The following is a 12,607-nucleotide window of genomic DNA, read 5'->3' as shown; positions in this document are numbered from 1 at the left end:
CATTGTATGTTGGATACCTTTTTAAAATGTAGTCTCCAGAGATGATGGCTTGAGAATAAATGAACAAAATTTATATTTATTTAAAACCTATTATACACCACAAACTTTATGAACTAGATCCTTATGGCTACTGTAACAAATTACCACAAACTGAGTGGCTTAAAACAGAAATTTATTCTCTCATACTTCTGGAGGCCAGACACCTGAAATCAAGGTGCCAGCATTTAGAGGGGTTGCTTTCCCTCAAAGGCTCTAGGGAATAATACATGCTCTGCCTCTTCCAGCTTTTGATATATGTAGGTACTCCTTGGCTTATGGTGACTTCCCACCAATCTTTGCCTTCAATGGCCTTCTCCTCTTCTGTCTCTTTTATGTCTCTCTGTCTCATTCTTGTAAGGACATTCATCACTGGATTTAAGGCCCAGCTGGCCAAGCTAAAATGATTCAAGATCCTTAACTTACTTAGATATCCAAGACCCTTTTTCAAATAAAGTAACATTCACAGACTCCAAGGACATGAATATCTTTATTGGGAGACCACCATTCAGCCCACTACACTTTACTTCCAGAATCTTAAATTTTACAGCAGTTGTATCCAGGGCAATCTATTTCTTGTTTACAAGTGAAGACATTAAAATTTAGAAAGAATAAGTATTTGACCAAAGCATCCTGGCACTTCAAGAGCTAAGGTTCACCTGGAAGCTCCATGATGCCTGGGTCCAGTGCTGATAGGATCTGCCCCATGCTTGGACAGTTACCTGGCACTGTCCTTAGTAATGGAAAGGTCACCTCAGACAACGGCATTTTTTTTTAAAGCATTTTTAAATTTTCATTTATTTATTCATGAGAGACACACACACAGAGAGAGAGAGAGAGAGAGAGAGAGAGGCAGAGGGAGAAGCAGGCTCCACGCAGGAAGCCTGATGTGGGACTCGATCCCAGGTCTCCAGGACCACGACCTGGGCCGAAGGCGGCGCTAAACCACTGAGCCACCTGGGCTGCCAAAAACAGCGTTTTAAAGGTGTTCTTTTTACAATCAATTCTGAATAGGTATCAATGTAACCTAAATTTAGATATTCATGCAATGTTCCAAAAGTGCCTTTTTCCATTTTCTTATCATCTAAAAAAAGATCCATTTCTTTAACTGAATCCAACTTATTTTCTCAACATTTGTTGAGTACCTACTATACTTTATGGTATAAACTCCTTTGAAATTCTTCTTAGACATTTTTCTTTTAGAGTAAAAATACACTTGAACCCACACACACATACAAAAAGGCATAAAGATATTCTAGCATTCACTACATCCTGGGTTATTTTAAATCTAATTTATTGAATATTAATTTGTGTTACCTTTGCTTAAATTTAGGATATTTTAAATAGCTTTAAGATTTTATGTAACTACACGTGGTTATTTCTTTAAAAAAATTTTTAATAAAGATTTTTTTCACAATTCAGAGTTAGGAGTGGTTTGAAACAGAGCCAAGGAGTGCAGTCAGTCAAGCCCATCAGAGCAATAGTAAAATAATGAGAATATCATGCTGCTTTTCAAAGACAGTTCATCCTTCTACCAGGAATGAGTTTTTCAACAGATATATATTAAGATATCTCAACACTGATACATCTTACATAGTCAAAAACGTTGGTAGTTCACAATGATAGCACCTTTTAGGGAAGGGATAAGATTTCCAGGTAACCTTGTATGTTTAAGGAAACAATGTATTTAATGAACTCACACACAAATAACATCTGTTATTCTGATTGGGCGAATTTAGTGGAAATGCAAAAAATTGAAATGACATTAATTTGGCTACATTGGAGAGCTTCCACAGAAGAGACTCCTTACATGCTTTAAAACATAAATAGTACCCAACAGGGAACATAGCCTCACTTCACATAATGGGTTTTCAGATAAACAAGGAGGGGAAATTTGCACTAATTCTACAGAGGCATAATTAAAAATAATTAGAAAAAAAAACACATATTTTATGAAATAACTTCAAGAAAACAGACAGGGATGGATTCTGCATTTTCAGAAAATGATGAGCATGTAGCACAGTCTTGGGATCTGAAGTCCCCAGTGATACATGCTTCCTTCCTTGTGTACCTGCCAATTTACTTTAAAAAAAAAGAAGAAGAAGAAGAAGAGGAAGAAGGAAAAGAAAACACACATACACATGCAAAAGACTGTCTCTGGGGAAGAGAAGGCATGTGTTTAATGACTCAGTCCTTGGCAACTGTCAATAAGTAGGCTTGTTAAAGGCAACCAAAGAGTATAATATATATACTGCAAATCCAGAATAATACTAGAGTGGTTAGAGATAGATAGATGATAGATAGATTGATAGATGATAGATAGATAGATAGATAGATAGATAGATAGATAGATGATACCTTACTGTGAAATGAAAAAAGTAAATAGAATGACAATCACTCTTGGCTTTTTCGACAATAACAAACAATGGCCAAATCTCAGTGGAACTACAAATACTTATTTCTCACTCACATTACATGAAGGCTGTAGGCCTACAGGGCTTGTGCTGAGCTTGGCTGGGTTCTACATGTCTTCTCATTCTGGGACTCTGATAATACTCATAGTAGAGAGCAGAAATTAAGGGGCAAAGCCAAATTACACAAGGACATTGTAATTTTCTGCTGGGATATAGTGTACTTCTTCTCATCTGCTCACATTCCATTGGCCAAGCAAGTCCAAAGTCAGTACAGTGAGGAAATATGTTGCATTAAAAGGAAATATGGTAAAGATGGAGAGGAATAAAAAATTGTGAACAAATAAAATAGTCTATCACATCTAAGCTGTAGAAAATAGCAAAATAATATGACCAAATATATTTATTTTAAAGAAATATTATGAGGGACACCTGGGTGGCTCAGTGGTTGAGTGTGTCTGCCTTTGGCTCAGGTCATGATCCCAGGATCCTGGGATCAAGTCCCACATCGGAATCCCTCTTCCTCTGCCTATGTCTTTGACTCTCTCTGTGCTCTCATGAATAAATAAATAAAATCTTTTTTTAAAAGAAAAAGAAATATTATGATTATTAAACACTTATGCAATTCAAACAGGAAACTCCATTCAGTGGTGGCCCCAAGTTTTATGGGGTCTTAAACCTATGTAATTTTTGTAACCCTCTTTAGAAAAATATTATAAAACACTACTAACACAAAATTAAGTGACTTGAAGTTTAAGCTTAAATATCTTTAAGGTAAGTTAAAATTTTTTAAGAGAGAGAGAGAGAGTGCAAGAAGGGCCTGGGTGGAAGAAGGGGCAGAGAGAGAGGAGAGGGAGAGAGAGGTGCTTAAGCAGGTACCATACCCAGTGTGGAGTCCCACATGAGGCTCATTCTCAAGACCCCAAGATCATGACATGAGCAAAATCAAAAGTCCAACCCTTAACGCACTGAGCCACCCTGGCGCACCAAGGTAAATTCAATTTTATCTTCAGTTTATATAATGTAAAAAAAAACTTAATTCCATTCACCAATAAAATTGTAGCAAAGATATATACCCTCCACTTCAAAACTTGTATTAGCATAGTATTTTTAAGCTGAAATTTTTTCTTAACCATTTTATTTCTTTAACATTTTTATTAAATTTTTTAGTAATCTTTACGCCCAACATGGGGCTTGAACTCACTACTGTGGGATCAAGAGTCGAATGTTCTTCTTACTGAGCCAGCCAGGCTCCCCTAGTACAGTTCATTAAAAATAAAATACTGTAATTTTTAATAGACAAATAAGGTTTATTCATTGGGGCCTAAGAACAGAATACAATAATTTGTCTTCCTGAGCTACCTAGGGCACAGATTGAAGGTGGGAATTCTCTGAAGGTCCTCCTCTGAAGAAGCCCATCTATTCAGTTTTATTTTTCAAAGAATCCCAATTGGCTGCCATTGTTAAATATATTATGACCATCTCATGGCACTGTTTTAATGAGTATGTTTAATTTTGGAAAAAATTTTGGCTGCCTCACCCCAGAAGAAAACTGATGTATAAATGTAAGATTATTACTGAGAATTAATTAACATATTTTTTCAATTAAGAGATTTATTTCTTATAAATTTTTTATTTCTTATAACTTTATTTGTAAGCAATTTATTTCTTATGAATTTTCCACATCCTAGATATTGTTGAGAAGAAGGGGGAAAATTGTAGATGGTATGGTTTTTAAGCCTGATGAGCTAAAACTAAGCAATAAGAAGAGTGTAGGGTTAAAACATGTTGGGTTGTATGGTTGTAGGCCCAGATTCAGTCAGTTGGTTAAGATAAGGATAAGTTGAAAGGTGGAGGCCAGAAAAATCTCTTATCATTCTACTCTTCATTTGGTGTGGTAGACAGGATAATGGCCTCCAAAGAAATCTACTTCTTATTTCCCCAAATCTGTGAATATGTTACATTACATGACCAAAAGTACTTCGCAGATATGATTAAGAATACAGACCTTGAGATGGGGAAATTGCCCTAGAATATCCAGATGAGCCCCATCTAATCACCCCAATCTTTAAAAGCAGAGACTCTTTTCCAACAGTGGTCAGAGAAAGAGATGTGATGACAAAAGAGTCAGCGATACTTGTGAGAGAGACTCCACCTGCTGTGCTAGCCTCCCACTGACACATTAATGTTAATCAAGTGAGACCCTTATTGGACTTCTGACCTACAGAACTGCAAGATAATAAATTTGTGTTGCTTTAATCCACTAAGTTTGTGGCAATTTGTTACTGCAACAATAAAAAACTAACATACTTGACAAAGCAGGGAAGTGAGCCACTTGATGACATATGCAGATGGTAACCTAATTCCCTGGTGTGAGTGCTCTAGGAAGATCAATTAATTTTCTGAAGCTCAGCACCAAGTCCTGGTCTTTGACCCTCACATGAGTTTTGTAGGGTTTTCCCAGGTACAGACGCTGCCACTCTGCCATTGCCCAACAGGACTTATTTCCATTGCAATCTTGCAATTGCTGTTCACAGCCAGAAATCCTAGTTTATCTCCTCCAGTTTCTTCAGTTTGTTTGTGAAGTGACATTTCAGAAAACTCTTAGTTTGAGTATTCTGCATGAGGTAAAGCAGGAAAATACACTTCAGCAACTCCATGGGTCACATTCTCCAGTGTGATCAAGCTGTTTACAGTGGATCAGGGAAATGATTTTGGAAGTACATTCATCTACGGATTCAGTGTTTGACAATTTGGTTTGTTCATATTGCTGAAACAGAGAACATATGTTAAGTTCTTCTGTGGTCCTCGAAATATGGACATATTTGAACTGTTAAACTGCATTCTGATTAAACCCACTTAAACATTGTTTCAACAAATGCATGTCTGTATTTTTGTTCTCAGCTGGACACTCTGCTGTGCAAAACAATATCTGTCTAGCTCCAAAGGGGATACTCAGGAAGAAGCCATAAGAGGAACCTCTAATTAAAAACAAAGGCAAAAAGTGAGTCATTTAGGAAAGTTGGAAAAAGATATAGAATATACGCAAAGGCAAGGGATGGACTGATTCCAAGACATTGTTTAAAATAAATTGAATGGAAATGGTCACTGACTGGAGGTAAGAAACATAAGCTATTATGAATGGTTTTCTTTGCACGTAAAATAGGCAGGAAAATGAAGCCGTGATAAATAAATGGACTAAATCTACTGAGGAGGAACAGAAGTCCTCCTACAGGAAGATCCTGTGTAAGAATAAAGCCATTTGCCCAATAATGCATTAGAATGATGAGCTTTGTGTTAATTGATATTATAAAGTTATTATATAATATTTTAATATATTTTAATACACATTTTCAACATCAAAGGATTTAATGTTGAGAAGAGTGTTTACCATCCTTAGAGAGCTTAATTTCTGGATTTCAGCTGTGCATCACTGAACAAACAGAATGTAATATTAATGGAGCATTACATTGCCCAGAATATTGACTATTTATAATATACAGTCATTAAAAAGAAGTACAGTTTCCTGACACTATTTAAATAGAGATTGGCAAAAGAGAAGGTTATTTGTGTTTCTAAACTACAGATATTTATGCATGCCAATTTTCTTTCCCACAAAATCCAAGTAGAAGCAACAAGAGTATATTTTGTATTTCCCCTCAAGAGACAGTTAAGTGTTACAATGAGCACTGGACTTGGTGCCAGGACACCTGGGTTCCAGTCTCCATTCCTCTGCTTCTGGCACTGACAATGCTAGGAGGCCTCCCAGAGCCTATCCTCTACCTGAAAAACAGAGATAATGTTACCTATTTTTGTCTGATTCACAAAGTAAGGTAACATAATACACCACAATACGACTTAAATAAATGTGTATAGTATATAATTCACTGAAATACCAATTTACACAAATATATTTTGTAACAACTTTTGGTAGAATTTATCAAAAAAATCTAATAGTTTCATAAGCTGGTTCTTGTTCTTATGAAGTTAGGCTGTGTGTTTGCAGTGATGATCTTTGCACATGAATATTTGGAAAATAAATGTTGCCTTCTCTATAGTTTTGCCTAGAGCTAGACTTTTACCTTTGTTCTCTTGCAATTGCTGTTCACAGCCACATTGTGTCTTCATTAAAGTGCCAGAGCAAATGTTAAATTCACTGATTTATTGACCAGCAAATATTAATCACTTATTATGTACATAGCACTATACAAGGCGTTATTCAGTAAACTCAACAAAATGAACAGTTTGATTTTTTTTCCCTCTTCTAAACTGACTAGCTCTTTGTCTGAATTAATCAAATCAACCAGTAGGTTTTTGGCTTCCTGTAGACACAGCTTAAATGTCACTTTCTATCTCGAAGCTGCTATTTTAAGTATTGGTGATGTGTAGGTGGAAAACACTTTACTATTTAGAAATAAAGTACTATACAATAAGGCTTATTAGGTATTTATTTCACTTTGTAGTTTTTATTTAGTTTAACTTTTTATTGTGGAAAAATTTAAATATGTGTATAAGCATATAGGATAAAATAAGGAATTCCCTTATGCCTAACCTAGCTTCAACAGTTAAAAATTCATGATCAATATTGCTTCATCTCTACCCCCACCGAATCCTCCTGTATCCCATATTATTTTGGTATGAACATCAGAGATTATATAATTCAATCCTTAAATATTTCAATATGTATCTCTAAAGATAAGGATATTGAAAAAATAACCACAATAGCAGAATCACACTCAAAATTAACAGCAATTCCCTAGGATCATCAAATATTCAGTGTGTGTTCAATATTCCAACCATTTTTACATATTATCATTTTTTGCAGTTTGTATCAGTCCATTTTCAAATAAGGTCCACATATTGTGACTAGTTGTGTCTCTTCATTCAATTTAAACTTCAGCTGTCTCTATTTTCCTCCCACAATTTATTTGTTGAAGAAACTGGGACATTTGTCCTGTGGTCTTTTCTACAGCCTAGATTTTAGTAGTGAATCCTGTAGTATAATTTAACATGTTTTTCAGTCTTCTGTGTTTCCTGACTATTAGTACAGAACTGTGCTAATATAGCCTCTATGTGGAGCTTGTTTTATAAAGAATAGTTTGATTTACAGGAAAATGTAAAGATTGTACACAGAGTTCACACTCAGTTTCCCCTATCATTATCTTTTTTATTTATCAAGTATTTTTTAATTCCAGTATATTAACATACACTGTTATATTAGCTTCAGTATATGTATAGTGATTCAACAATTCTATACATTATTCCGTTATCATAATGGTAAATGCACTCTTTAATCCCCCATTATTAATATCTTAAATTAAGAGGATTTGATTATTGTAATTAATAAAAAAATATGGATAAACTATTATTAACTAATATCCATACTTTACTTAGATGCTTTTAGTTTTTACTTGATGTTCTTTTCCTGTTCTAGAATCTCATCCAGGATGCTATACTGCATAGTTGTCATATCTCCTTAAGTTCCTCTTGGCTATGACAATTTCTCAGAGTTTCCTTGTTTTTGATGACCTTTACAGTTTTGAGGAGTTTTGGTACATTATTTTGCAGCATGTCCCCCTTGGGATTTGTTTGATGTCTCTCTCATGATTGATCTGGGATTAAGGACTTTGGAGAGGAAGATCACACAGATAAAGTGTCATTTTAATCCTATTATATCAAAGGCACATACTATACAGATTATTTATCACTGTTGGTGTTAACCTTGATCACCTGGCTGAGGTAGTATTTGTCAGGCTTCTCTGATATAGAGGTACTCGTCTCCTCTTTCCATATAGTTGCCTTTGGAAGGACAGCTCTATTTGAAGCCCATGTTCTTGAAGTACGGAATTATGCTCCATCTCCTGTAGGTGGAATAGTACATAAATTATTTTGAATTTTTCTGCATGGGCGATTTTCTCTTCTCCTTAATTTATTATTTATTTATGTACTCAATCATTTATTTATAATTGTTATGGTTCATGGATATTTATTTTATATTTTGGATACAATCCTATAGGACTTTCTTTTCTTGCTCAAACTGTTCCAGGTTTGACCATTAGGAGCTCTTTCAATTGCCTCCTGTGTTCCTTTGGCATACCCCATCATTTCAAGTGTGTGTGAGTGTGGTTTTTTAAGTGTTCCCCTACTTTCTGGGAAGATACCCAGGTTCATCACGTATGCTTCCTGCCCTCATTCTAGAATCAACCATTTCTCCAAGGAACCCTGGTCTCTTCCATTAGAGAATGGTATTAGAAACCAAAATCTGGGCACTAAGTTTAATAAAATATTTTTAAATCATTCTTTTACTGCTGTTTTGTCTATTTCAAAATTTTTAAATTATTTTTCTTATAGTTTGTTGTGAAATTTTGATTTTTCGTGGTTCTGATTTTCAAAAGTCAGTATTGGTGGCATGCTGGTGAGCATAGCTGCCTTCCAATTTCCAAAAGTCACTTTTACTTTATGATTTCTGACTATACTGAACAGTTCGTCTTTTATTTCAAGTAAGTAATTTACAAAAATATTTTATTTTTTATATCTTGCTATTAAATCTAGAGTCTGAAATTTTGAATTTTTCTATATTGTGCCAATTCAAAGAGTCCCAGTAGCTATTTGGTTAAATGATGTTAAGTGTCTGTGATCTTTGACTGTTTTTTTCTAAATTTTGAATGAATTGACTAAATATGTTTATATCTTGTAACTATAAAGTAGCTAGAGAAAGTGAATGAAATATCAAGTGTCATAAAGAAAGATTTTGTTTAGTTCTGTGAAAATTATACATTAAAAATTCATTAAAGTAAATCTCTTTAATGTGGACTTTCTGAAAGCTAGGTAAATCAGTCACTGGAATTTTCTTTTTTTTAGAGATTTTATTTATTCATGAGAGACACAGAGAGAGAGGCAGAGACACAGGCAGAGAGAGAAGCAGGCTCCCTACAGGGAGCCGGATGCAGGACTCGATCCCCGGACCAGGATCATGTCCCGAGCCAAAGGCCAGATGCTCAACTGCTGAGCCACTTGGGCGTCCCTAGAATTTTCATTGTAAAATTTATGAAGTGTTTGTTAAGATTAAAATCATCAAAAAATTTTAATTTAGTACTAGAAAAAAAATCAAATTCTTAATTTATGCTATAGTTGACACACAATGTTACATTAGTTTCAGATGTACAACATAAGATTCGACTTCTCTATACATTATACTATGCTTACCAGAAGTGTAACTATCATGTGTCACCATAATATATTAGAAGAACAAAACATTTTCAAGGCTTGTCATTTCTATACAAAATATATTAATTACATTTTTTCACATATTGGTTAAAGGTATCTTCATAGAATTCATCTTTTAAGAATAGGTTTATGAAAGTTATCCATTGGGATTCTAAAGCCAGGAAAATCTAGTAAAACAACTTACCAACTATCAGGCAACTCAATCTTTCTGTGTTGTTTCCTTCTCTGTAAAATCAATCATTAAGATAAATTGGCTTGGGGCACCAGGGTGGCTCATTCAGTTAAGCATCAACTCTTGATTTCAGCTCAGGTCATGATCTTGGGAACATGAGATTGAGGCCTATATTGGGCTTGGCACTCAGCATGCAGCCTGCTTAAGATTCTCTCTCTAACCCTTCCCCCTCACTCATGCTCATTCTCTTTCTAAATAATAAGTAAAAAATAATTTAAAAATAATTCTCTCTCACCCTCTCCCTATGCCCCCACATTCACACATGCTCTCTCTTTCTCTAAAAGAAAAAAAAGATAAATTGACTCATATATTTATAGAACTTAGTATATATACTACATGTATGTATAAAACATATGCATATCTACATATATTGACATGTGTAATATATGTACACACAAAAATAATCCAGCTCAGCCTTTCCAAATGTTTAATAATAGTTGTCCCTTTCTTATTTTTAATACTATTTTCTTTCTACATACTTTGATATTACATTTCTTTAATAATAGTCTATAACTTAAACATTTTGCTAATTCAGAGTGACCTCACCATGCAATCCAAATTAGTGGAATTTTGCTCTAGTTAATAGTTTTCTCTGAATCAATACTGTGATGGGAACATTTTGATATATATTAATGAGTTTTTCTCCTTTGCATTTCTTAATGTGTGACCTTTGCTCATTCTACCTAAGGCATTAGGATTATATTATAGCTAGAATGCAAAAATAAAGAGGGTTTTAATAATCAGCTTTTAATATCCAAAGCAGGAGTTTTGAGTTTGCAGCAAGCAAATAATCCTGAAATCCAGTCTTTATCAAAACACTGCAATTTTCCAAATATTTTTAGCTCCATATTGACTTTAGCTGTGGAAGTTATCAAGTGCCAGGCCCATCCAATGACCCATAGGGCACAAGGGACTGTGAGCAATCAGCACTCACAATTTCAGAGACCAGACCAGGCACTCAACTGTAGAGGCCAGTGAGGGCCCACTGAGGTCACCATCTGAATCCAATGCTCCTTCTCACTACTCTTCTTCCCACCACCACCCCTTCACATGATGTCATGACAGTATCTTAGAGTAAGGGGAAGAAGAGAAAATCTCATATAATTAGCATTTGCCCCAAAGGGACTGGCATGTCCAAAAAAGACTGATTAAACTACCAGAAATTCATTTATAGTAACTCTATAAATTTAAAACATACTATGGAGTAGGTGAGAAATAGTAAATCAGTTATGAGAAAAACAGTTATTAAATTTGCAACACCATTACAAATAGAAAAGGCTTTGAAATGAGCCTTCCCTTCCTTGACTGCTATGAGGATCAGATGGGTCAGTTGATGCGAAGTCACTCCACAAAGTGAGAGCACTCACCGCAGGCAATAATAATGGCAATTGCACACGCGGCCCCAAGCATGTAAGAATTAGGACCAGACATGCATCTCAGCTCTGGGCCAGGAGGCAAGGGCATAGACAAGAAGCCAAGTTCAAGCCAACTACACAGTATCAGGAAAGAGACCAGAAGTCCAGAGCTGCAGATGTAGCTGAGAAGTTGTAGAAGAGGAGCCAAGTGGCAGCAAAGGACCAGGTCTGAGTACAACCTCCCTATGGGGAAGCAACATGGAGGCACATTCTCCAGGAATGACACAGACCCTAGGGCTATCTGATATGTTCCTTAATTAAATTTATGATGAAAAAGACTGAATATCTAACTGCAGATTCACTAAAGATATGCAACAGAGTGTGGCTCCTAGTCCCACAGAAGAGCCTTGAATTTAAATTAAGAATCACTGGGTGCCTGGGTGGTAAAGTCAGTTAAGTCTCCAACTCTTGGTTTTGGCTCTGGTGGTGATCTCAGGGTCATGAGATTGAGCTCTGCATTCAGTTGGAAGTCTGCTTAAGTTTATCTCTCCCTCTGCCCCTCCCTCTACTCACACACACTCTCTCTCTTTCAAATATATAAATAAATCTTAAAAATATAAATAAAACAAAATAAAAAGTCATCCTGGTAGGGTAAAGAAATTTGAGAAGGTTAAATCATAAAACTAAGTGAAATCAGGATTATTAATTCATGGGAAATTCTCTCAAAGCTTTAAACTGAGGAAAGAGGGGGCAGCCCAGGTGGCTCAGTGGTTTAGCACCACCTTCCAGGGCGAGATCCTGGAGATCCTGGATCAAGTCCCACGTTGGGCTCCCTGCATGGAGCCTGCTTCTCCTTCTGCCTGTGTCTCTGCCTCTGTGTGTGTGTGTGTGTGTGTGTGTGTCTCATGAATAAATAAATAAAATCTTTAAAAAACTAAGCTGAGGAAAGAAAGTCTTTGCAAGAATGTGGGGGAGGGGAATAGATTCAGAGATTCTGATGGAGTATATGTTAATTTGTTCATATTTATGGCACCTAGTAGTAGGTGCCATGGTCTTTGATAGGTAATTAAGAGGTCCTTGCTAACAATCCAGTGAGAACAGATAAGTCAATAGACCTTTAAAACAAATGCACAATAATGGGGGAGATATGAGAGAACAAAGGAAGAACAGAGGGGAAATGACATTTTTTAGTCTGAACTACCCAGTGTGGTACCTAGTTGATCAAATATCTAGAGCATATTTATTGAGGGCCTACCATGTGTGAGGTTGTTCTAGAAGATATACAAGTGAATGTGAGATGCCAAAAGAGGCTTCCTGAAAACAGTAATATCTATGTTGAGACTTGA

The 12,607-nt window shown here is 35.7% G+C and overlaps 1 long non-coding RNA gene across 4 annotated transcripts in view; it reads right to left on the bottom strand.

The window, feature by feature from the left end:
* Positions 1-507: 507 nt before the first annotated feature.
* Positions 508-12,607, bottom strand: part of LOC112658479 (uncharacterized) — a 78,580-nt gene continuing 66,480 nt past the window's right edge. For 3 of the 4 annotated variants that reach the window (XR_007401239.1, XR_007401238.1, XR_007401240.1), the window contains 2 exons: positions 8,178-8,308; positions 508-5,217 (listed from right to left, as the gene is read on the bottom strand). This is a non-coding gene — a long non-coding RNA (uncharacterized LOC112658479). The other variant, XR_007401241.1, reaches the window with a different exon arrangement.

This window comes from Canis lupus, chromosome 12 (genome assembly GCF_003254725.2).
Source record: "Canis lupus dingo isolate Sandy chromosome 12, ASM325472v2, whole genome shotgun sequence".
Taxonomy (NCBI): domain Eukaryota; kingdom Metazoa; phylum Chordata; class Mammalia; order Carnivora; family Canidae; genus Canis; species Canis lupus.
The sequence above is the reverse complement of the archived record's forward strand: the minus strand, read 5'-3'. Positions and strand labels throughout refer to the sequence as shown.